At 36.6% G+C, this 22,465-nt stretch overlaps 1 protein-coding gene across 3 annotated transcripts in view; it reads left to right on the plus strand.

The window, feature by feature from the left end:
- RNF111 (ring finger protein 111) overlaps positions 1-22,465 on the plus strand; it is a 95,018-nt gene that overhangs the window by 10,265 nt on the left and 62,288 nt on the right. Inside the window, exon 1 of one of the 3 annotated variants that reach the window (XM_077881281.1) lies at positions 17,016-17,159. The exons of the other annotated variants lie outside the window; for them this stretch is intronic. The gene's annotated coding sequence lies outside the window, so the exon portion shown is untranslated. Of the gene's footprint in view, positions 1-17,015; positions 17,160-22,465 lie in introns of those variants that run through there. 3 annotated transcript variants of the gene reach the window in all.

Below are 22,465 nucleotides of genomic sequence, written 5' to 3' on the forward strand. Positions count from 1 at the left end.
CCAAAACAAATGTATAAACAGAAAGCAGAATGAGACCTGTAAATAAAGAGAACAAATTGATGGTTGCCAGAGGGGAGGGGAGGGATAAAATGAGTGAAGGGTAGTGGGAGACAAAGGCTTCCAGGTATGGAATGAATAAGTCACAGGAATAAAGGATGCAGCATAGGGAACATAATATTATAATAGCCTTGTATGGTGGCAGATGGTAGCTACACTTGTGGTGAGCATAGCATAACATATAGATTAAATCACTATGTTGTATACCTGAAAGTAATGTTTTTTGTTTTTTTTTAAAGATTTTATTTATTTATTCATGATAGACATAGAGAGAGAGAGAGGCAGAGACACAGGCAGAGGGAGAAGCAGGCTCCATGCAGAGAGCCCAATGTGGGACTCGATCCCGGGAACTCCAGGATCGCACCCTGGACCAAAGGCAGGCGCCAAACCGCTGAGCCACCCAGGGATCCCACCTGAAAGTAATGTTACATTGTGTCAGCTATATTTAAATTTAAAAGGTTTTTTTTTTCTTTTAAATATTTATTTATTTTAAAGATTTATTTATTCATTAGAGAGACACACAGAGAGAGGCAGACACAGGCAGAGGGAGAAGCAGGTTCCTCACAGGGAGCCCGATGCAAGACTTGATCCTGGACCCTAGGATCACGACTTGAGCCAAACGCGGATGCTCAACCACTGAGCCACTGAGGCATCCCAAAGATTTTATTTGACAGAGCAAGCACAAGCACGGGGAGCAGCAGAGGGAGAAGCAGGCTCCCTTCTGAGCAGGGAGCCTGATATGGGGCTCTATTGCAGAACCCTGAGATCATGACCTGAGTTGAAGGCAGTTGCTTAACTGACTGAGCCACCCAGATGCCCCCTCAAAAAGATTTTTAATTTTCAAAAAAATGAAAAGGAAGAATAAGTCAAATAGACTCCTTTACCTATGTACATCTGGGAGAATACAGAGAATTTTGATTGTTTAAAAAAAGATCTTTTTTCTTTTTTGAGATTTTATTTACTTAGAGAGAGAGCATGAATAGGGTCAGATAGAAGAAATTGTGGTTGAGTTACATAATAATCTTATATGAAAATAATGTCATGGGAACTGAAATTGTGAGTGAACATATGAAAGCCCACATAATTACACATTTATTTTAAAAATGAGACTAAAACCAGCAGCTTAAATAAGAATTAAGATCCAGATGTTTGTGTCAGACCTTAGGCAAGTTGCCTAACTTCTATAATTCTTAGTTTCTTGGAGATGATAGCATTTAGTGAGGATAAAATGAAATAGAAACATGACACATAGTGCCTTCCAGGCCTACTTGATCTGGCCCTTGACCACTTCTGATCCCTTTGTGTGCCATCTCCCTTTCCTCCCATTCTGCTTTCTGTTGTTTGCACTTGTTAGGCCTCTTCCTGCCACACAGTCTTTCTTTACTGTTTCCTCTGCTAGAAATGCTCTTCCTTTAGCATTGTGTGGTGTGGCTGACTGGTGGCTTGTTCCTCCTCATGATTCAGGTCGTTAGCTTCTTAGAAGCCTTTTGATGATCAAATTTTACTATTTTATTTCTTTAATAGCACAGATTATTCTCTAAAATTATCTCCATTGTTTGTCTACTTGTACCTTGTTTGTTCTCATTTGCATGTAATTTTCATGAGAGCAAAGACTCAGTATCCTGTTTAGGACTGATCCCAGTACCTACAACAGTGCCCACATTATGATAGGCTTTCAATAAATACTTGTTGAATGAAAACAGTAACTGCATAAATGGTAGCTAATGTATTGCCAGTGATACTGTATCTTCTAAGCTATTAATAACCTCCTGTGAAATTAATTTCTGTTACCTGGGTGACATTTCCAGATTCTGATCTGATCCCACATGCTTGGATTGGAAAAAAATTGGATAACCTAACTTGTATTTATCCTGTTTGCTATCATGGAGTTATTGTTCTTAGACTCTTGGATTTACCCATTCTATTTCCATGTGAATGAATAGTTTTCCTCACAGATAGCAGTTCTGAACGGCAGTTCTAAGGCCTGGACTTAATTTCAGTCATTTTCCTTTATCTTGAACAGGCTTCAATTTAAAATATTTTTTCTTTTCTCTCCTGTCATTTTTTAAAAATGATTTTATTTATTTATTCATGAGAAACACAGAGAGAGGGGCAGAGACATAGGCAGAGGGAGAAGCAGGTTTCCTATGGGGAGCCTGATGTGGGACTCCATCCCAGGACCCCAGGATCACACCATGAGCTGAAGACAGACACCCAACCATTGAGCCACTCAGGCATATCATCTCCTGTCATTTCTATTAATCCTTTTCTCTCTTTTTCTGATTATTCCCCAACAGGAAGAACTGTTCAGTATATGTATATTGAAACCAAAATTCTAAAGATTGCCCAGAAAGTATATAAGTAAATGTGTGTAGGCTAGATTTACATGTATGGGAATCCACATTAGGGTTAAGATTACTGTATTTATCCAGAATATGAAATTCTTTGGGATAGACTAGCATCTTAACTATTTTCTTAATTAGCACCTTGAGCAGTCATTAGTAGCAAAAAAAACCCCAAAAGGTTTGTTGAATAAAGTAGCTAACATTAGCATAGAGGATAATAAATCCTTGGTTTCTCTAGACCTGTATCCTCAATTATTTAATAGCTTACTATTTTTGTTTCTTGCTACAAGGATTTTCACTTTGCAGTCAGAATACGCAGATCCAACGAAGACAAAAATGTCATTTAGTCAAAGTAACCTCGGAAATCCCTAAAGTTGCCCATAAAATATAAAATATAGACATACAGTCTCTCAAAGTTCAGCATATCCTGTTTTTCATTTAGTATTGGAACGAATCACGTTTCATTGTCAAACACCAGATGAAGTAGTAGGCTGTGTTTATGGTCTGTGTTGTGGGAAAAATAAATGGCTCTAAACATTAGAATCTGACAGCACAGCAAGATGTTCATATCATGAGCAGTGGCACATGGGAAGTGAGACCAACTAGAGAATAGTAAACTTTTATCTTTCTGTGTTCATTCTGGGTATATAATAATAATAATAATAATTATTTTTAAAGGTTTTATTTATTCATGAAAGACAGAGAGAGGAAGAGACACAGAAAGAGGGAGAAGCAGACTCCACGCAGGGAGCCTGATGTGGGACTCAATCCCGGGACTCCAGGATCACACCCTGGGGCGAAGGCAGGCGCTAAACCGCTGAGCCACCCAGGCGTCCCTCATTCTGGGTACTATAATTATTGAGCAGAATTGCAAGCATAATCTACATAGTTTAGATTATTTTTTTTTTTTGTCTTCACATTGTTGAATTCACATTATGGGTGTGCTCTTTACCCAGAGGTATTTTCCCTAATTCAGTAAGCCTTTACCTTCAATCATTAAGTGTCAGTAACTCTGCCTGTTTTTTCTCATATGACTCTTGTTGTTTAGAACATATTCTTTAATTAATATTCTCCAGGTTACATATTTTGACCAAAATCACATAAGAAGAAGCAAAAACAGCTTTTATTTGAGTAAACTTGGAGTTCATCCAAGGAGAGATTGTTTCCTTGGGCAGTTTTGTTCACCACATTAGATCCTGCATTCTCAGGGCAGCTGCCATCTTTCCTATCCAATTTTTTGTTTCATTTGTATATATTTTGTTATTCCACCCTTTGCTTTGCGTGCTTCAACAATTCAGAACTTTGATCTTCAAGAAGAATTTGAGGTTCATTCAAATAAGATAGACTAGCTTGAGGTAGGTGTGCCTAAGAGAAGTGAAGTTCTACCCTTTTCCTGCCCCATCACACCACCACCAACCCCTCCCCCACCAAAGAAAAAGAAAAGAAAGGAAACAGAGGGGAGGCTTGTGTACTTTTTATTGCCAGGATGATTTCTAAAAGCTAGTTGACTCTTCAACTTTAAAAACAAAGCCAGCATGTGCATACACTATTTTCTTTAAAATTTACAATAATCCCTTAAGGTAAATGTTTCCATTTTTCAGATGAGGAGATTTAGGCATAGAATTGTTAGTAACTTGCTAGAGACTCACAGCAGTAATGGACTTCAAGGGATGTCTGTATGTTTTGAGTCACCTGAGAAAGGAATTCCAAAATTCAAGGGCTTAATTAGAATATCTGTATTGGAAGAGACAGTAAGGTATATTCTTATCTCCAGTGGGCATTGCTTTTGTCAGAAGAGAGAGAAGGATGGTGATATTTTATTTAGATAGTGTGATTGGGGGCACTTAATTTCTCTGTGTAATTCAGATGTTCTATAGGGAATATATTTTAAAAATCAATTTAATTGAGCTATAGTTTATATGCAACATAAAGCACATTTTTACTGTACAGTTCAGTCCCCAGTCAGGACGTAAAAAATTCCATCACCCTAGAAAGTTTTTTCTTGCTCCTTTGTTGTCATTTACCCCTATGTCTTGCTATAGGCAACCACTGATCTGATTTTTGACGTGGTTTAGTTTGTTCTAGAACTTCATACAAACACAGCCATATAGTATTTTTTATGTTTGGCTTCTTTTTCTCATCACATTTTCCCTCTAGCATTTTATTGTGAAAATTTTCAAACATGAAAGTTGAAAGAATTCAGTGAAAACACCCATTTCACCATCACCTACAATCTACAATTAACAATTTGCTGTTTTTGTTTTATCCCTATCCATCTATTCATTTCTCTGACCATCCTTGGTCAAGCTTACTGGTGGTTTGTTTGCCTTGTGTTTTAAAATAAGTTGCAGGTATCAGTACATCTTTTCCCAAATTCTGCTTCTGTATCATTAACTAGAGTTGAATATTTGTTTACAGTTCTTTGATTTTACTTTTTTTCCTTTTGCGTGAGTGCTCAAGCTCAAGGGGCAGGGGAGAGGGGGGAGGGGGCATGGGGCAGAGAGAGAGGGAAGAGAGAATCCTAAGCATGGAGCCTGAGCTGAGGTGGGATTCAATCTCATCACCAAGATCACCACCTGAGCCAAAATCAGGAGTTGGATACTTAACTTACTGAGCCACCCAGGTGCCCCTACAGTCCTTTGTTTTTAAAGTAAAATGTACATATAATGAAATGCACAGATCTTAAGCATACCATTTGTTAAGTTTTGCCAAATGAATGTTTGTGTAACCCAAACCCTTATGAAGAACTAGAACGTTACAACACTTGAGAAAGTTCACTCCTATACCTATTCAGTCGTTTCTCCTGTCCTTTGATCTTTTGTAGAATGCAACTAGTTTTAATTTGTTTTCACCTTAGATTGTTTGCCTATTCTAAAACTTCCTATATATGGAATCATATACTTTGTATCTGATTCTCCACCCCCCCCCCCAGCAGAATGTTTTTGAAATTTACCCATAATGTTACTTGTATCAGTAGTTCCTTCTTTGTTGTTGCTGTTACTGTTAGGTATCCTACTGTGTTTATATATTGTAATTTTTAAATGTATCATAATTTGATTATTCACTTTTTAGAGACTTTTTTTTTAATTGTTGGTTATTATGAGTCAAGCTATGAGCATTCACATGCACATTTTTTGTACACCTGTGTTTTCAAACCTAGGTGTGAAATTACTTGATCTGAGGTTAGATGTATGTGTGACTTTATTAGAGGCTACCAAATAGCTGTGTATGGAGTTCCACTTGTGCCACATCCTTGTTAACGTTTGGTGATTTTGGTCTAAAACTTTTAGGCTTTTACTGGGCATGCACTTGTATCTCATTGTGGTTTTAGTTTGCATTTCCCTGGTGAGTAAAGATACCAAGCATTTTTTTCATGTACTCATTGGCTATGTGTATGTTTTGAGAAATGTTAAAAATCATTTGCCTATTTTTTGGGTGAGGTTGTCTTATTAAGATGGAAGAGTTTTGCATATATTCTTGATTTAACATATATGTATATGTATATATACATACAGATTACACATAATACAAGTTTTGTTTGGTTTTTTTTAGGGTTTTTTTTTTGTAGTTAGCTTGCTACTTTGCCTTTTTTGTTTTCTTAGTGGTATCTGTGAAGAGTAGATTTTAATTTTGATAAAGTCTAGTTTATCAATTTGTAAAAAATGGGTAGTGCTAGGGCCATCTAGCTTGGCTCAGTTGGTGAGCATGTGACTCTTGATCTTGGGGTTGTGAGTTCAAGCCTCACATTGGGTGTAGAGATTACCTAAAAATAAAATCTCAAAAACAACAACAGCAACAAAAGAGGGTACCTGGCTGACTCATTTGGAAGAGCATGTGACTCTTGGTCTTGGGGTCATGAGTTTAAGCCCCATATTGGGTATAGAGATTACTTAAATAAATAAATAAATAGATAGTACTATTGTGTTCTATGAGACCTTTGCCTGTGATATGATTACATATAGTTTCTGCTATGTTTCTTTTAAAAATTTAAGGTTTAGCTTTTAGATCTACATCTCTGATTCATTTTGAATTAATTTTTTTTTTCTGGTGTGTAGAGGTTAAATTTTTCCCACACGGTTGACCAGTTGTGCCACCACCATTTGTTGAAAACACTATTCCGTTCCTATTATCTTGGCACTCTTATTGAAAATTACTCAATGATATGTATGATCTATTTCTGGACTCTCTATCCTTATGCCAGTAGCACCCTGTTTTATTACAGTTGCATTTTAATCTGTCATCCTGCTCTGTGTTTTCTATTTGTCCCATCTGTTCTCTGCCCCCCTTTTTTTCCTTCTTAGGTTTTCATTGGGCTTTAGCTTTTTAGTGTTCTGGGTTTAAAAAAAAAATTTTTTTTTTTGGTATTACATTGTATTTCCACTATTGGTTTATTAGCTATACTTGTTTTATTTTTTATCTTTTGTGGTAGATCTAGGGTTTACACTATGCATCTTTAACTTTTCACTGTCTGTATTCAAGGAAAAATAGATTATTTCAGGGGCACCTAGGTAGCTCAGTCAGCTAAGCATCAGACTCTTGATCGGCTTAGGTCATGATCTTGGGGTTGTGAGATTGAGCTCTGCATCAGGCTCCATGTTCAGTGTGGAGCCTGCTCTGGATTCTCTCTCTCCCTCTCCATCCTGCTTCCTCACTGCTGTGCGCGCTTTCTCTCTCTCTCTCTCTCTCAGAAAAAGTTAATAAATAAATATTTTTAAAAATAGACTATTTCACTCACATAGAAGAAACTTCAAACAGCCTACTTCTCTTTGCTCCACTCCTGTGCTTTGTGTTATTGTTGTGCATTTTACTTTTATGTTACTAGTTTTTCTTTTTAAATTATATTTATTTATTCATGAGAGACAGACAGAGAGAGAGAGAGGCAGAGACACAGGCAGAGGGAGAAGCGGGCTCCTTGCAGGGAGTCTGATGTGGGACCCGATCCCGGGACTCCAGGATCACGCCCTGAGCCAAAGGCAGATGCTTAACTTAACTGCTGAGCCATCCAGACGTCCCAATATGTTACTGATTTTGAGAAGACTTTCCTGTTCAAATTTTGAGGTTATAGCTAGAGAATAATTCTTGTGAGGTTATCTCTGTAAGAGAAGATACTAGTAGAACTTGCTTTATTCCATTCTACTTTTACAAAAGTGGCCCGGTGATGAAAATTTATGGGATTTTTTTTTTTTTTTTTTTAGTATTTTATTCATTTGACACAGAATGCACACAACAAGGGGCAAAGGGAAAGGGAGAAACAGACTCCCCACTGAGCAGGGAGCCCCATGTGGAACTCCATCCCAGGTCCTTGAATTATGACCGGAGCTGAAGGCAGACGCTTAACTGACCCACTGAGCCACCCAGGGACCCCTGGAAAAAGTCTTTAAAATTTGATAAATTCAGACCAGAAAATTTTGATATATGAACCTGAAAAAAGATAGTTGTATCATTTACTCTTTTTTATAGAACTAGATAAAGAACTTGGAGCATTTGTGAATGAATGTCTCTGAATATTACCCAGTTGTTGATGTTAGACAAATTATTCAGAGAAAAACAACAAAAAAAGCTTCTTCCCTATGTCTTTACCTGTATAGAAACTAAATCTAGTATTTTATATTTATCAAAGTGTTCATTTTTAGTGATTTTGCTAATTATTCTAAGCTTTTATTTTCAGGTCCTGATTTTATCATTCAATGTATATGTAATCTCTTTTCAGCTTTGTGTCATTTGGCGATATGAATATTCCATTTATGCCTTCATGTAAAACCATGGCTAAAAACAGCTAATTTTTAATTATATACTTTGTTATATATAATGGCTGATTATTGATAAATTTCTAGTCAAATTTTGGGATTGATCTTTATTCTGTTTTAGCTTTCAAGTATATTATAGCTTATAATTCTTAGTACTGAAGGTTAATAATGAAGTTGAGATTGTGCTATCTGATGTGAGAGGGAGGGAATTTAATGTTGAAGATTATGGAAGAACATAAGGTTTTTGTTATTGTAGATTCTTCCCTCTCTTAAACTGAAACAAATTCTGGGGGAAATTTGGTTATTTTGTGGACCTTTGTTTAGTCTTTGACATACTGAAAAGTATACTAAGAAGTCATCTTATTTCTCCTTTTTTTTTTCCTAACAATAATTCTAGACAAATAGTTCTTTTGAAGTAGAATGGCATCTTTGAAGACTTCGTGTCATATATAAGAAGATCATATGTTGTCTTTCAGATAACTGGTTTTGTGTATACTTTATCATAAAGTATGTGGTTCATTCAGAGAACCTCTATTGTGGTAAATAAGGTGATCAGATCTCATTTCTTCCCATTTCACTCTTTTTCCTTTGGGTCTTCCTGGAAAACCTTCCCTGGCACATCTTCCCCTTCAGAACTGAATTAGGCTCTACTCCAATTTGCTTCAGCGCATACTTCTGTTATAATATTTACTGTATTTTAATTACCTATTGATATGTCTCCCTGACTGCTAGATTCTAATTTCTTAAGGACAGTTTTTTTTAAAGATTGATTGATTGATTGATTGATTTATGATAAACATAGAGAGAGAGAGGCAGAGATACAGGAGGAGGGAGAAGCAGGCTCCATGCCGGGAGCCTGACGCGAGACTCGATCCCGGGACTCCAGGATCGCGCCCTGGGCCGAAGGCAGGTGCCAAACCGCTGAGCCACCCAGGATCCCCAAGGACAGTTTTATGTCTTATTCATCTTTGTACTTACCATATTTGGGACAATCTGGCAAATTTAAGATACTCAAGAAATGTTTATTGCATGGTGTATTAGTTTGCTAGGGCCGCTAATAACAAAATACTTCAGACTGGATGGCTTAAACAACCAAAATCTTTTTTCTCACAGTTCTGTTGACTAGAAGTCTAAGAACAGGTGTAGTCAGGTTTGGTTTCTCCTGAAGCCTCTCTCCTTCATTTGCAGATGATTCCTGTCTTCCTGTGTATCCTCACATGGTCTTTTCTCTATGTGTATCCAGATATCCTCTTTTTCTCTTTTTTTTTTTTTTTTTAGATTTTATTTATTTATTCATGAGAGACACAGAGAGTGGGAGGCAGAGACAAAGCAGAGGGAGAAGCAGGCTCCATGCAGGGAGCCCGATGTGAGACTCGATCCCAAGACTCCCCGAGATCACACCCTGAGCTGAAGGCAGATAGATGCTCAACTGCTGAGCCACCCAGGCATCCCTCCAGATCTCGTCTTATTAAGGATACCAGTCAGATTGGATTAGGGCCTACCGTATGACCTCATTTAACTTTAATTACTTCTTAAAAGATCTTGTATATTATACTCATATTCAAGGTACTGGGAGTTAGTATTTCAACATACAAATTTTGAAGAGGGGGGGCACAATTAGGTCCATAATACATAGATACTTTGATTTGGCATATGTTCCATCTGAAGGTGATTTCTTATGAGAGTGCCAAACCAAGGTTGTCAAGAATTGGGACCAAAGATTTCCTAGATTATATAAGAACAGCTTAATTTTAATGTTTTGTCTTAATTCTCACTTAGGTAATTGTAACGTTTAATGATTAAAATCCTGTAATTGTAGTGCTTTGAAGTCTGCTGCTTAGCTGTACTCTTTTAATAATCAGTTTTCTTTATGTCACAAAAAATGGATAAAACATACATACACATACACACCTGGGCACATGTGTGCTTTGTGTACATATTGGCAGTGAATGCATGATTGCTGACCATTTTAGCCCAGAAATACATGTTTACTTGCCAAATTTCCAGTGGTAATTTGAAAAGGACTCAATAATTTCTCTATAGAAATTCCATGAATTATTCCTAATTTCTCAGTGTATAAAGAGATACATGTCTTGCTATCCTAGTGGAGCAACCAGATAGATTTTTAAGCGTTTTCTTTTTCCATGGTAGCTCCAATTTTAGATTTCCCCCTCTCCACCTCACCTAGTAATCCTGTGTAAGATTTTTAGAGATATTGGCGGTAGTGAGAGCTGATGAGGTTGGAGAGCAGAGTAGGTTCCATCATCACTCATTTGTCTCCTCCCTTTTTAGGGATTTCCTTGGGAGAAATTTGCATATAATGGCCTAATGCCCTTACCTTAAAAAAAATTTTTTTTTTTTTTTTAAATTTTACAGTAGTTTTGCATTTACAGAGAAGTCACAAGAGGGGTGCCTGGGTGGCCCAGTTGGTTAAGCGTCTGATTCTTGATTTCAGCTCAGGTTATGATCTCAGGGTTGTGAGACAGAACTCCAAGTTGGGCTCTACTCTGAGCCTGGAGCCTGCTTAAGATCCTCTCCCCCTCTCTGTGCTCCTCCCTCTCACTTGTTTTCTCTGTCTCTCCAACAAGAAAAGTTGCAAAGCTAGTACACAGAATTCATATGCACCCTTCACCCAGTTTCCTCTATTTTAACATCTTACCTATTTTACATCTGTCACAACTAAGAAACCAACATTGGTATATTACTATTAACTAAACTCCAGATGTTATTTGAATGTAGTCTTTTGTGATTTCATAGTTTCTCAGTTTTTCATTGTTTTTATGATTTTAACAGTTTTGAGGACTGCTCAGCTGGTATTTTAGACTGTCCCTCAATTTGAGTTTGCCTAATGTTTTTCTCACTGATTTGAGTGGGGTTGTAGGTTATGGGGAAGAGTCCCACAGAGGTGAAGTACCCCTGTTAACAACATGACTAAAAATACTAACCTTGATCATCTGGCCAAGGTACTGTTTGCCCCACTGTAAAGTTACTCCTTTCCTTCTTAGTCGTTAAGCTCTACCTTCTGGAAGGGATTCATCTATATAAGTCATTTGGAATTCTTCTATACAGAAGTTTTGTCTCTTTGCTCCCACTTAGTCATCTATGTCAGTAATGGATTAATGGATATTTTATATCTTGGGAATAGAATCCAGTACTATGTTATTTATTTTGTTGCTGCAGGTCTATTTTTAGCCATTGGGAACTCTTTCAGGTTGGCTCTGGTGTCCCTTTGACATGCCTCTATCCGTGTGTGTGTGTGTTTGTGTGTGTGTGTGTGTGTATATGTATATGTTCTTTACTTTCTGGCATTTTCTGCTGCAGGTTCATCTTGTATTTTTCTTGCCACAGTCCTAGAACCAAAGAGCCCTTACTGGAGAATGGTATTAAAAATCAGAATCTGGGTGCTGGGTCTTAGTGCCCTTTTTACTTGACTCTTATGCAGAATGCCTGAAAAGTCTGAGCCTGGATATTTGGATGAATGGTGAAGGGGTTTTAGCATCACATGTTTGTATAATAGTACTTAGTTGTATCGCTATGTGTTGATATTGTCTTCTGCTATGGAGTATAAGAAAGAGTTTTCTTTGTTTTTATGGTTTTATTTTTAAGAAATCTGTGTATCTAAGGTGGGGCTCAAACTCAACCCTTGAGATGAAGGGTTGCATTCTCCACTGACTGAGCCAGCCAGACACCCCTATAAGACACAGCTTTCTAAAAGTGCTTTGAAGTGTTTAAAAAAAGAAAGGTTAGAAAGCTTTAAAAGGGGGCACCTGGGTGGCTCAGTTGGTTAAGTGTTTAACTCTTGATCTCAGTCCAGGTCTTGATCTCAGGGTCATGAGTTCAAGCTGTATGTTGGGCTCCATGCTGGGCATGGAGCTTACTTTAAAAAAAAAAAAAAAAAATATATATATATACACACACACACACACACACAAATATATATTTATATATAAATATAAATATATAACATATATATAACATATATATTATATGTATATTTCAATATATAATATATAATATAAATATATGTAACATATAATATATTTATATATAAAATATAGATTTATGTTGTTGTTTTAGGAGCAGCCAAATAGGAGAAATCCTTAGATTCTTCTATTTTCTTTTGAGCCTCAAAAAATAAACTCTTTTTTGGATATCAGGAAACCAGGCATGGACAAGCAGGTGAATTTGAGAACTTATGCTAGCAGGAATTGTAGATTTCCTAGGGTCTGTTCCTCTCTATCATCATCACCATCATCATAATACTTGCTATCATCATCAGTAATACTAGTATTATTTTGCCATAATTACTGTTTTAGAAAGGGAGACAGAACATAAAGACTGCTAACTCTGGGAAACGAACTAGGGGTGGTGGAAGGGGAGGAGGGCGGGGGGTGGGAGTGAATGGGTGACGGGCACTGGGTGTTATTCTGTATGTTAGTAAATTGAACACCAATAAAAAAAAAAAAATAAAAAATAAAAAAATTAAAAAAAAAAAATTACTGTTTTACCTCTCTTTCCCATAATACCGGTTTTTGTTTTTGTTTTTTTTTTTCCTTTCTAATCATAGAAATCATTTAAAATTGATTTGTAGACTGTCAGGGCAGATAAAAAGATGAGGGAGATTGTACCTTTTCCCAGTTGCAATGCCGGAGTTTGGTTCCAAGTAATAGAAATTGGAGCTTTTAAATGTATTTTTGCCTTGAAACTCTATTAAGCATTTTAAAAAATAAATGGGCCTGTATCTAGGAATGAGTTTATTGCTGAATTGTCTTGCAAAATCTGATTTGAAATAGCAACTGCAGCTCTAAGAAAGGGTTTAATTAGAACAGCAGAGTTTGTCCTTGTCACAATGGTGAAATAGAGAGCCAGTGATATTCACAAGACTTCTGAACTTCCTGCTTTCTCATCCTTTAAAAATTTGGTAATTTAACCTTTATCCTCCTACTTATTTTTAGCCTCAGATTTTCAGATTGGCACCCACTAGGCTCCAAAGGTTGTAAATAACAAACCTGAATCTCTGTTTTTAAAAAAATGTGATTATTTTGTTTTATAAATTTTAAAGAATGAAAATCATTAATAGATAAGACAGAGAAGTCACCTATATATTCCTTAATCAGTTTGTAGAAACATTGCATGTTAGGAATATAGTTTCATATTTTCCAAGTATTTTCTGTATTTTAAAATTTTATTCTTTTACCACTTTTGTGAATTTATATGCAGTTTTTTTTGTACTGTCGAAATTTTCATCCTGTTTTGTACCTTTTCAATAAAAACTGAGATAATATTGTTGTCACAATTCACATGTTTCCCGGTAAGCGACTAAAACTTATTAGCCATATTGTAAATATGCATAAGACATGCTATGTATATGTTTATTTTACTGAGAACAGTATGTTTTCTGGATGGCTCAGAATTACGATTCTGAACATCAGCTTTTTTTTATTTTATGCAATATTAACAGTGTTGTCCTCAGAATCTGTTCAGATAAATAATATTATTTAATCTAGACTAACTGACCTTTTTAGTATTGGGACAAGTGTCTTAGTTCTTCTGTCTCTAAGAGACAATACTCTGTTACACCTGGAATCCAGACAACTAAGCTTAGAGAATTATATGTAAAATAGAATAGTCTCTGAATATTGAATTGCATGTAGCTTTTCTGACAGTTATTTTGATCCTTCAGAGAATCATTTTTCTGTAGGCTGTACTCCTGAGAGTTGAGGTTGCTGGAAATCTGACTTCTAAAGAAATGGAGTACTTATTACCACCTTACAGAAAGAGAAAAGAGTTATTTAAACAGTATGATAAGACCTGAAGAGTATTTTATGCAAGACAATTATAAATAACTGAATTATGAAAGATACCATATTTTGACATGAATATTCGCTTGAGTGGGAGTATAAAGTTTAAAGCCAAGTGTGATACCAGCAAAAACCAGCATTCATTCCAAAACAACACAGTTCTGTAGAGTTCTGCCGTTTGGGATTCTAGCTTGATTGTTGAGCAGTGTTCTGAAAAGATGTGATAGCCTCATGGTCATATTATGGTATTTTGGCTCAAGTTTGTTAGATCTGGGGATATAGTCCTTAATTTGGTAGAAGCCCTCATTCCTCTCTCCCTTCCTCCCTTCTTTCCTTCACATGGGGAAAGTAGGTACAAAAGAATATGAAGTAATGCTAATCTACGTAATAACTAATTATGGTGGCTTGTGGTTGGGCTGCCTTAACAGCATAAAGTTGCCAGCTTAAATCTTTTTTGAGTGGAGGGATGCTATTAATCTAAAATAACTTCCAGTACAGGATGGCATATTTGAATAAGGTCCTGATATAAATTGAAAAGTTAGAGGTTGAATAAAGGGAAGTAAGATGTTGGAAGTTTCTTTGGTAGCCTCTATTTTTTAATAAAGTCAGTGGCAGAGTTAGTAATTTGCTTAACAGAGGATGTAAAAGGAGATGGCTTGAGGAAATAATAGTTGGGTCCTTTGGGTTGGGTCCTACTGTGAGGAAAGAAAGAATTGGCAGGTAGTTTTTGGCTTAGTTGAGGTTAAAATTTTCTTTCAATTAAAAATATTTGGTACTGGTTAGGATGATTTAAAAACCATAGTAGTGGGGATTCCTGGGTGGCTCAGCAGTTTAGAGCCTGCCTTTGCTCCAGGGCGTGATCCTGGAGTCCTAGGCTCAAGTCCCACATCGGGCTCCCTGCATGGAGCCTGCTTCTCTCTCTGCCCCTCTCTCTGGGTCTCTCATGAATAAATAAATAATCTTAAAAAAAATAAATAAATAAAAACCATAGTAGCAGCCTAAAAGCAAAGTCAGGTAGTTTAATTGGTATAGAATTATTGTTTGGAAGAATGTTTACAGAAGAAAGGGATAAAGAATTTAGAGCAGAACAACTTAGCTAGGATACCACCATTGGGTTGCAGGTATGTGGAGATACTGATCCTTTCAGACTTCAAGACATCAAGAGAGGGTCTATGGCTGGAGTCCCAGGGCTGGCACCTCATAGATGATCTACCCTAAATGCCCAATATATATAATACTCTGTGTGTATTGTGATATAAAAAAAATAGTTGGGAAACACTGATTCATAGAGCTGATGAGCAGTACTGAGGTGTATTTCTCAGTACTTGCTGGTTAGTAAAAATGTGAAGTCAGGCAGGAATTAATAAATAGAATATCTTCCATGGTTTTGCTTTTCTCAGATCTTCTCAGACTTTCTTACCTTTTTCTGTAAGTTTTTTTTTCTTTTTCTTTTTTCTTCTTGCCTTTCTTATGGGAGATACTGTACCATGCAATACTCTTTTAACTATTTATTCTCTATATTCAAAACTCCACTTTTATGAAAGTGGATTAGTTTATTGGCTGTAGTGATTTTATTTTCCTCCAAGTAGATAATACTAAAATCTGTATTTCCAAATCTAGTATTATAGGCACAGTCCCATCTTGTTGTGTTATTACTATTTCAAAATATCCAAAACAGAATCCCTGCATTCTCTTTCCAAGTAACTTTATTTCTGACAGTGATTCTGGATTCTTCCAGATACCCAGTTAAGATCCTAGACTTGGCTTTGGCTTTTTTCTTCTTTCCTGTTTCCCTATCTTATTTGTCTTAAATGACTGTCACTTTTGCATATCCTGTCTTTTCCTTCACTTCACCCTTTTCCCCATAAGGCTGCCCTTTCCCCCCATCACAGCAAAGCTTTCTCTTCTGTCTCTTTCCCTCAAGTCTACTCTTGTCAGCACCCCCTCAAAGAAATCTTTCTAAATTTTGAGCGAAATGAAAGCATAGAATTCCTTACTTCTTGGTAATTTGACTCCAGTTTATTCTCTCCCACAAAAACAAAAACAAAAAAACCCACATCCTAAACATTTAGAGTATTCAGATACTGCCATTTCTTGTCATTGTTTGAAATGAAGGGTTTTCTCTGCCTACCATCATCACCTTATGCATTCTTAATAGTTTGACTTGGATGTCATCTTCTCTATGGAGTCTTTCAGAAATACCAGTTGCTTCCTCCTTTGTGTTCCCATGAAGGGTACCTTTATTTATATCATTTTTTATAGCATTCTATATTTTAGTTCTTTATATTCATTCTGTCGTGCTAAATCATGAACTTGAAGGATGGGAGCCTGTATTTTATTTATATCTCTGCCCACATATCCAGCATACAAAGTAGTTTTCTGTAACTATTTAAATAACAGCATATATGATATCAGTCAAAATTTTTCATCTTGACTTTTTTTTTTAGCCCACCATAATTTGGTTCTACTCTACCTACTTTAAATAGTATTTCCTGCTTTTCACATGGATATGCTCTCTGTTTCATTGAAGTTGTTACCCTCAAAGAGTTTTGTGTAAGTCACAATAATTTTTAGTTCTGTATTTTTTATGTTCATTTCTCCTCCTTCAGCAGCATTCAGTGTATGTGGCTACTTATAAGAGAAAGACCAAGTCATTTTATACCTTTCTGTCTGTCTTTGTCTTTCTTCTATGGGCTTCACATTTAGCATGGAGTCCAACGCTGGGCTTGAACTCAATGCACCTGAAATTGAGACTGAGCAGAGAGATGAAGAGTCAGATGTTCAACTGACTGAGCCCCACCAAGGGCTCACCACCATTCTGTTTTGTAATTTAAAATTACAAAAATTAATTCAAAATGTTAAATGTATTTCTGTAAAGATGTAGAATTTTGTTTAGCAGTATGGTTTAATTCTGCATTAAGCTCTTGCGAATAGGTAAAATTTGGTAAGATAATGGGTATATTAAAGCAGATATTTCTATACACAAAAGTATTAATTGTCTTTAAATTGGCTTCTGTCCCTTTAAAAAAAAGAGAGAATTCTCAGTTCACTGAGTTCCAATCTCCAAGGAAACCTGGAGGCCACTTGAAGTTCAGCTTTGGAAACTGAAGTTTAAGTAAAAGTTACTCAAGGATTAGTTTGTAAATTTGAAGCTTTGAAAGTGGCAGATTGATTACTTGAAGAATTATCAAGAATGGAAGATTGTAGAGGTTTGTTTGCCTTGTACATTTTGTTTAAAGATTTAAAAAAAAAAGATTTTTTTTTTTTTAATTTATTCATGAGAGACACAGAGAGAGAGGCAAAGACATAGGCAGAGGGAGAAGCAGGCTCCTCACAGGGAACCTGATGCGGGAGTCAATCCCTGGTTGGGATCACACCTTTGCCTGAGCCAAAAGCAGACGTTCAACCACTGAGCTACCCGGACATCCCTTCCTTGTACATTTTTTAAAAAAGATTCTATTTATTTATTCATGAGGGACACACAGAGAGTGGCAGAGACATAGGCAGAGGGAGAAGCAGGCTCCCCACAGGGAGCCTGATGTGGGACTCTATCCCTGGACCCCGGGATCACACCCTGAGACTAAGATGCTCAACTTCTGAGACACCCAGGCGTCCCTTCCTTGTACATTTTTTTTTTCTTACTGTCACCTTTCAGTTAACATAAACAACACTAATTACTGTTCTTTTAATGATGAAAGATTTTGTGAAATGATTTCATGATAAATTATTTCTTTCCAAGTATTAAAATTTCTTCATAAAGGTAAACTTAGAAACAACATATCATAGACCAGTCTCAATAATTAAAAAGCATGTTCAGCTGTCAAATTGACCAACTCTGTTCAAATTTGCAAACAGTCAGATGCCATCTGTCAGTTTCTGCCCTACTCTATTATTAATCCAGTCCAGGACTGGTGGTCATTTTTAGTCACTAAAGTAGAAATTTTATGTCTAGTCAGAGTTCCCTTAGCATATATTTGATTTGTGTTAGTAATCTGCTATTAACAAAGTTGTGTCCTAGTTTGGTAGAAAAATAAAATATATTTTGTTCCTTTAAAAAAATCCTTGCACTTTCATTTTAAAAGGGGCAAATGATTGTTTTATAGAAAATTCAAACTGGACAGAAATGTGTAACAAAAATCAAAAGCTCCAAACCCATTACTATAAATCTCCCTCCTACAGTCTTAGTCCCCAACTACATATATATTTTTCTGTATTTTCCCCTTGCATGTATAAACATAACTTGTTTCACCAAAAAAGGATCGTATTGTAACAGTCTTATTTGCAACCTGCTTTAAAAAAATTAGCTGTACTTTCTGTATCTTTTTTTTTACAGAACTTACCTCATTTTTAAAAAGATTTTATTTATTTATTCATGAGAGACACAGAGAGTTAGAGACTCTCTAGAGTTAGAGCAGAGAGAGAAGCAGGCTCCATGCAGGGAGCCCGATGTGGGACTCGATCCCAGGACTCTGGGATCACACCCTGAGCCAAAGGCAGATGCTCAACCGCTGAGCCACCCAGGCATCCTGAAGTTACCTCATTTTTAAAGGTTGCTCAGAAGTTTAATGGATATACCTAATTTTATCTTAGTTGTAAAAATTAAAACTTTATTAAAAAGGAAAAAACACTTGAATCAGATTCTCCCTTGCACTTCTACCCTCCTCAGTTGTACATATAGCTCTGTACAGTTATTTTTAATGAAATGTTGATTTTTTTGGAAGTTCAGTGAATAAGATGGTGAGAAACTACATGCAAACAGTATGAATTTGAATTAATCTTTAGGTTTAATCTTCAATATTTTTAAAGGCAATAACATGTCCATGGTGATGGTGTTTATGTTTTATATTAAAAAAAATTATGACTTCTAATTTATAACAAAGCCAGTTTGGAGTCTTTGCTCACTCAGAAACAAGGTGTTGCTCCATTGATGGTTATTTTTTACATCTTATTGTACAGTTCTGCAGTTTTTTGCGTACAATATTTTTTTGGTTATTCTTTCAGTTTTTTTGATAGAATATATTTTATGTAACAGATAATTACCAGTATCTTTGTATTTTATATTTCTTGTTGAAATTTAAATCCCAGAGTCTAGGCTTTCATACTAGAACTGTTAGACATTGTGTGGTGTACTCTGTGATTTTTAGTACTGCCTTCCTAACTAGTTGAAACTGAGTCCCTGATACTTTTCAGGCTTGCCAGGATAGATACACCCTTCATTTTGCTACTGGTTATGATGACACCACAATCACGTCTAGAGTAGTAGACTCTGTATTGAACTCCACCTAGTTTGTACTGATAGGAGAGCTAAATAGATGTTAGATATGCTTTCCTTTGATGACTAATACTTGGGGATTTTAGACTATTTTAAACAAGACAAACAAGTTCATTAGGTTCACTGAGTAATAGAAACCTATTATTTGAGAGAGATTTATGTTTTTCCAAAAGTAGAATGTCTAGTTTTTAGAAATTAGGGAGCATCCAGCGCTCCAAACTTTAATTCTCCATAGTAGGGGAGAATCTGTAAAATTATTTGTTCTCATGTATTTTGTGACAACGAAACTTAGGCCTTCATTTTTGTACTTTAAGGTTCTGTAGGAACAGTTGATTGTATGTCCTTCATTGACTCTAAGGATTTCATCTATTTCTAGGTATAAGGGAAGGTCTTAAACATCATAATTCTTATCTAACTGCTCCTCTAGAAGAGGAATTAATAACAGCTGTTATGCCAGGTACTCTGCTAAGTACTCTCATTTAACCCTTTGAGCAATTTTATTATTTATTTATTTAAAGATTTTTATTTATTCATGAGAGACACAGAGAGAGAGGCAGAGACATAGGCAGAGGGAGAAGCACGCTCCATGCAGGGAGCCCAATGTGGGACTCGATCCTGGGATTCCAGGATCAACTCCCTGAGCTGAAAGCAGAAGCTCAACCACTGAGCTACTCAGGCGTCCGCTTTTATGCTTTTATTTTAGCAATTTTATGAGATAGATGTGAGTATCCCAATTTTATAGACAAGGAACAGTTTTAGAGTTTAAGTAATCTGCCCAAGGTGACATGGCTAGTCAGAGGCAGAGTCAAGACTTGAATCCAGGGGATCCCTGGGTGGCGCAGCGGTTTGGCGCCTGCCTTTGGCCCAGGGCGCGATCCTGGAGTCCCGGGATCAGGTCCCACATCGGGCTTCCTGCATGGAGCCTGCTTCTCCCTCTGCCTGTGTCTCTGCCTCTTTCTCCCTCTATGTCTATCATGAATAAATAAATAAAATCTTTAAAAAAAAAAAAAAAAAAAGACTTGAATCCAGATCGTTTTAGTACACAAATAAATGACACTTTTTGTTTGACTTATTTTTTGTCAGTAATCCCACTTAAATTCCCCTTTTGTCATTCAGTATCCTTTTTTCATGTTTTTCTGTAGTTCTTAGATATGCTATAGTTTTTTTTTTATTATTTCTGTAATGCCTTATTTTTCTCTAGCTTCCTAGAATATTTTGAAAATATTTTATAAGACTTCTTAGTGTTCCAGTCATCATCTCGGTTGGTTGGTCAGTTATCTTTTTCTCTTCCCTAAGTTCCTTGAAGTCAGATTTGAATGCTAGTTTCCTTTGTTTTAAGATTTTATTTAGTTGAGAGCGCGAGCACACAAGCGGAGAGGGACGCCCAGAAGGAGAGGAGGCAAGCAGACTTGATGCTGAGCAGGGAGCCCACCATGGGGCTATATCCCAGGACCCTGAGATTATGACCTGATCCTAAATCAGACACCTAACTGAGCCACCCAGGCACTTTTCTGTTGTTTTATAATTTAATTAATTTTGTTTTTAAGATTTTATTTATTTATTCATGAGAGACACAGAGAGAGGCAGAGAGAGAAAAGCAGGCTCCATGCAGGGAGCCTGACGTGGGACTCGAAACTGGCACTCCAGGATCATGCCCTAGGCTGAAGGCAGCGCTTAACTGCTGAGCCACTGGGACTGCCCCTGTTTTATAATTTTAAAAATTTACTAGTATTTTATTTTTATTTTTTTTAATATTTTATTTATTTATCCACACACAGACACACACACAGAGAGGCAGAGACACAGGCAGAGGGAGAAGCAGGGTCCATGCAGGGAGCCCAACATAGGATCATACCCTGGGCTGAAGACGGCACTAAACCGCTGAGCCACCAGGGCTGCCCAATTTACTAGTATTTTAGAGTGACATTAAATTTCCCAGTAATTTTTGCAAGAGTGACAAAGTAATAATTGTTTCCATATAGGTAGTGTGTGTCTTGTTAATTGTTATACGGGGTATTAAATCTTTTCACCTCTATCGTGAGTGGTAGTTTTTGTTTTTCTGTGGTAGTGGTAGTTTAGTATTTTCTAATTAGCTACTATTTGTTTAAAGGAAAGTCATTGATTTTTTTAGAGAATTATTGTCGTAAACATACATATAACTCACCCATGTTAGTGTTTCCAGTGATTTTCTTATCGCCCTCATCTATTGATGTCATGTGCAAATAATGACCAAAAAATCAACCTCCTTTTATGTCCATTCTCTTGTTTGAATACTTGACTAGCCCTTTCCAGTACAGTGTTATATAGTGATGAAAGCCTTTTTCTCCCCTTGATATTAATGAGAACTAACCACCAGTTTTGTTTTTGTTTTGTTTTGTTTCTGACTTGTGCAGGGCAAAAAATACATGTCTGTGAGCTGAATCCAGCCACAGTTCTCCAGTTTGAAAATTTATTTTTTAACGTTGGACCTTGATACTCTCAGAGACCTGTAAAGTGGTTTCTATAGCCTTTGTGGAAGATGCACTTTCCTATTTAATATTTACTATGAATCAAGAAGCAGCATGTAGATCAGGTTATCAGTTTTATGGATGAGAAAATCTCTTGATTCCTTAATGTTCTCTTTTGTGATCAGTTTCTCTGTTTCAAAGGCTTGTTGGTCCCCATGGATAAAATAAATGCCTTCTGTGGTTCTAGAGTTGTTACTGATAATGGGGCTATGATAAATACTCAAGAAGTCTTAGACATTATTATTATATAATTTTGTTATGATTACTCTGTTTTCATATTCTTTCTTTCCTGTCTTAGTGATTGATATCAGCACAATTCTTAGTTACCAAAGCCAGAAATGTAGGAGTCATTTTTCAGTTTTACCCATTTATTGCTTTACTGGTTAATGCAGTCAAAGATATTCATTGAGTGCCTACTATGTAGCCAGTTGAATTTTAGTTGCTAGAGATCAGGCAAGGAATAGGACAGAAAAGGTACCTACTTTCTTGGAACTTAGAATTTATTTTTTTTTAATTTTTTAAAAATTTTTACTTATTTATGATAGTCACAGAGAGAGAGAGAGAGAGAGAGAGAGGCAGAGACATAGGCAGAGGGAGAAGCAGGCTCCATGCCCCGGGAGCCCGATGTGGGATTTGATCCCGGGTCTCCAGGATCGCGCCCCGGGCCAAAGGCAGGCGCCAAACCGCTGCGCCACCCAGGGATCCCGGAACTTAGAATTTAATGAGGGAACCCATA

The sequence above is a fragment of the Canis aureus genome, chromosome 32 (assembly GCF_053574225.1).
Source record: "Canis aureus isolate CA01 chromosome 32, VMU_Caureus_v.1.0, whole genome shotgun sequence".
NCBI classification, from domain to species: Eukaryota; Metazoa; Chordata; class Mammalia; order Carnivora; family Canidae; genus Canis; species Canis aureus.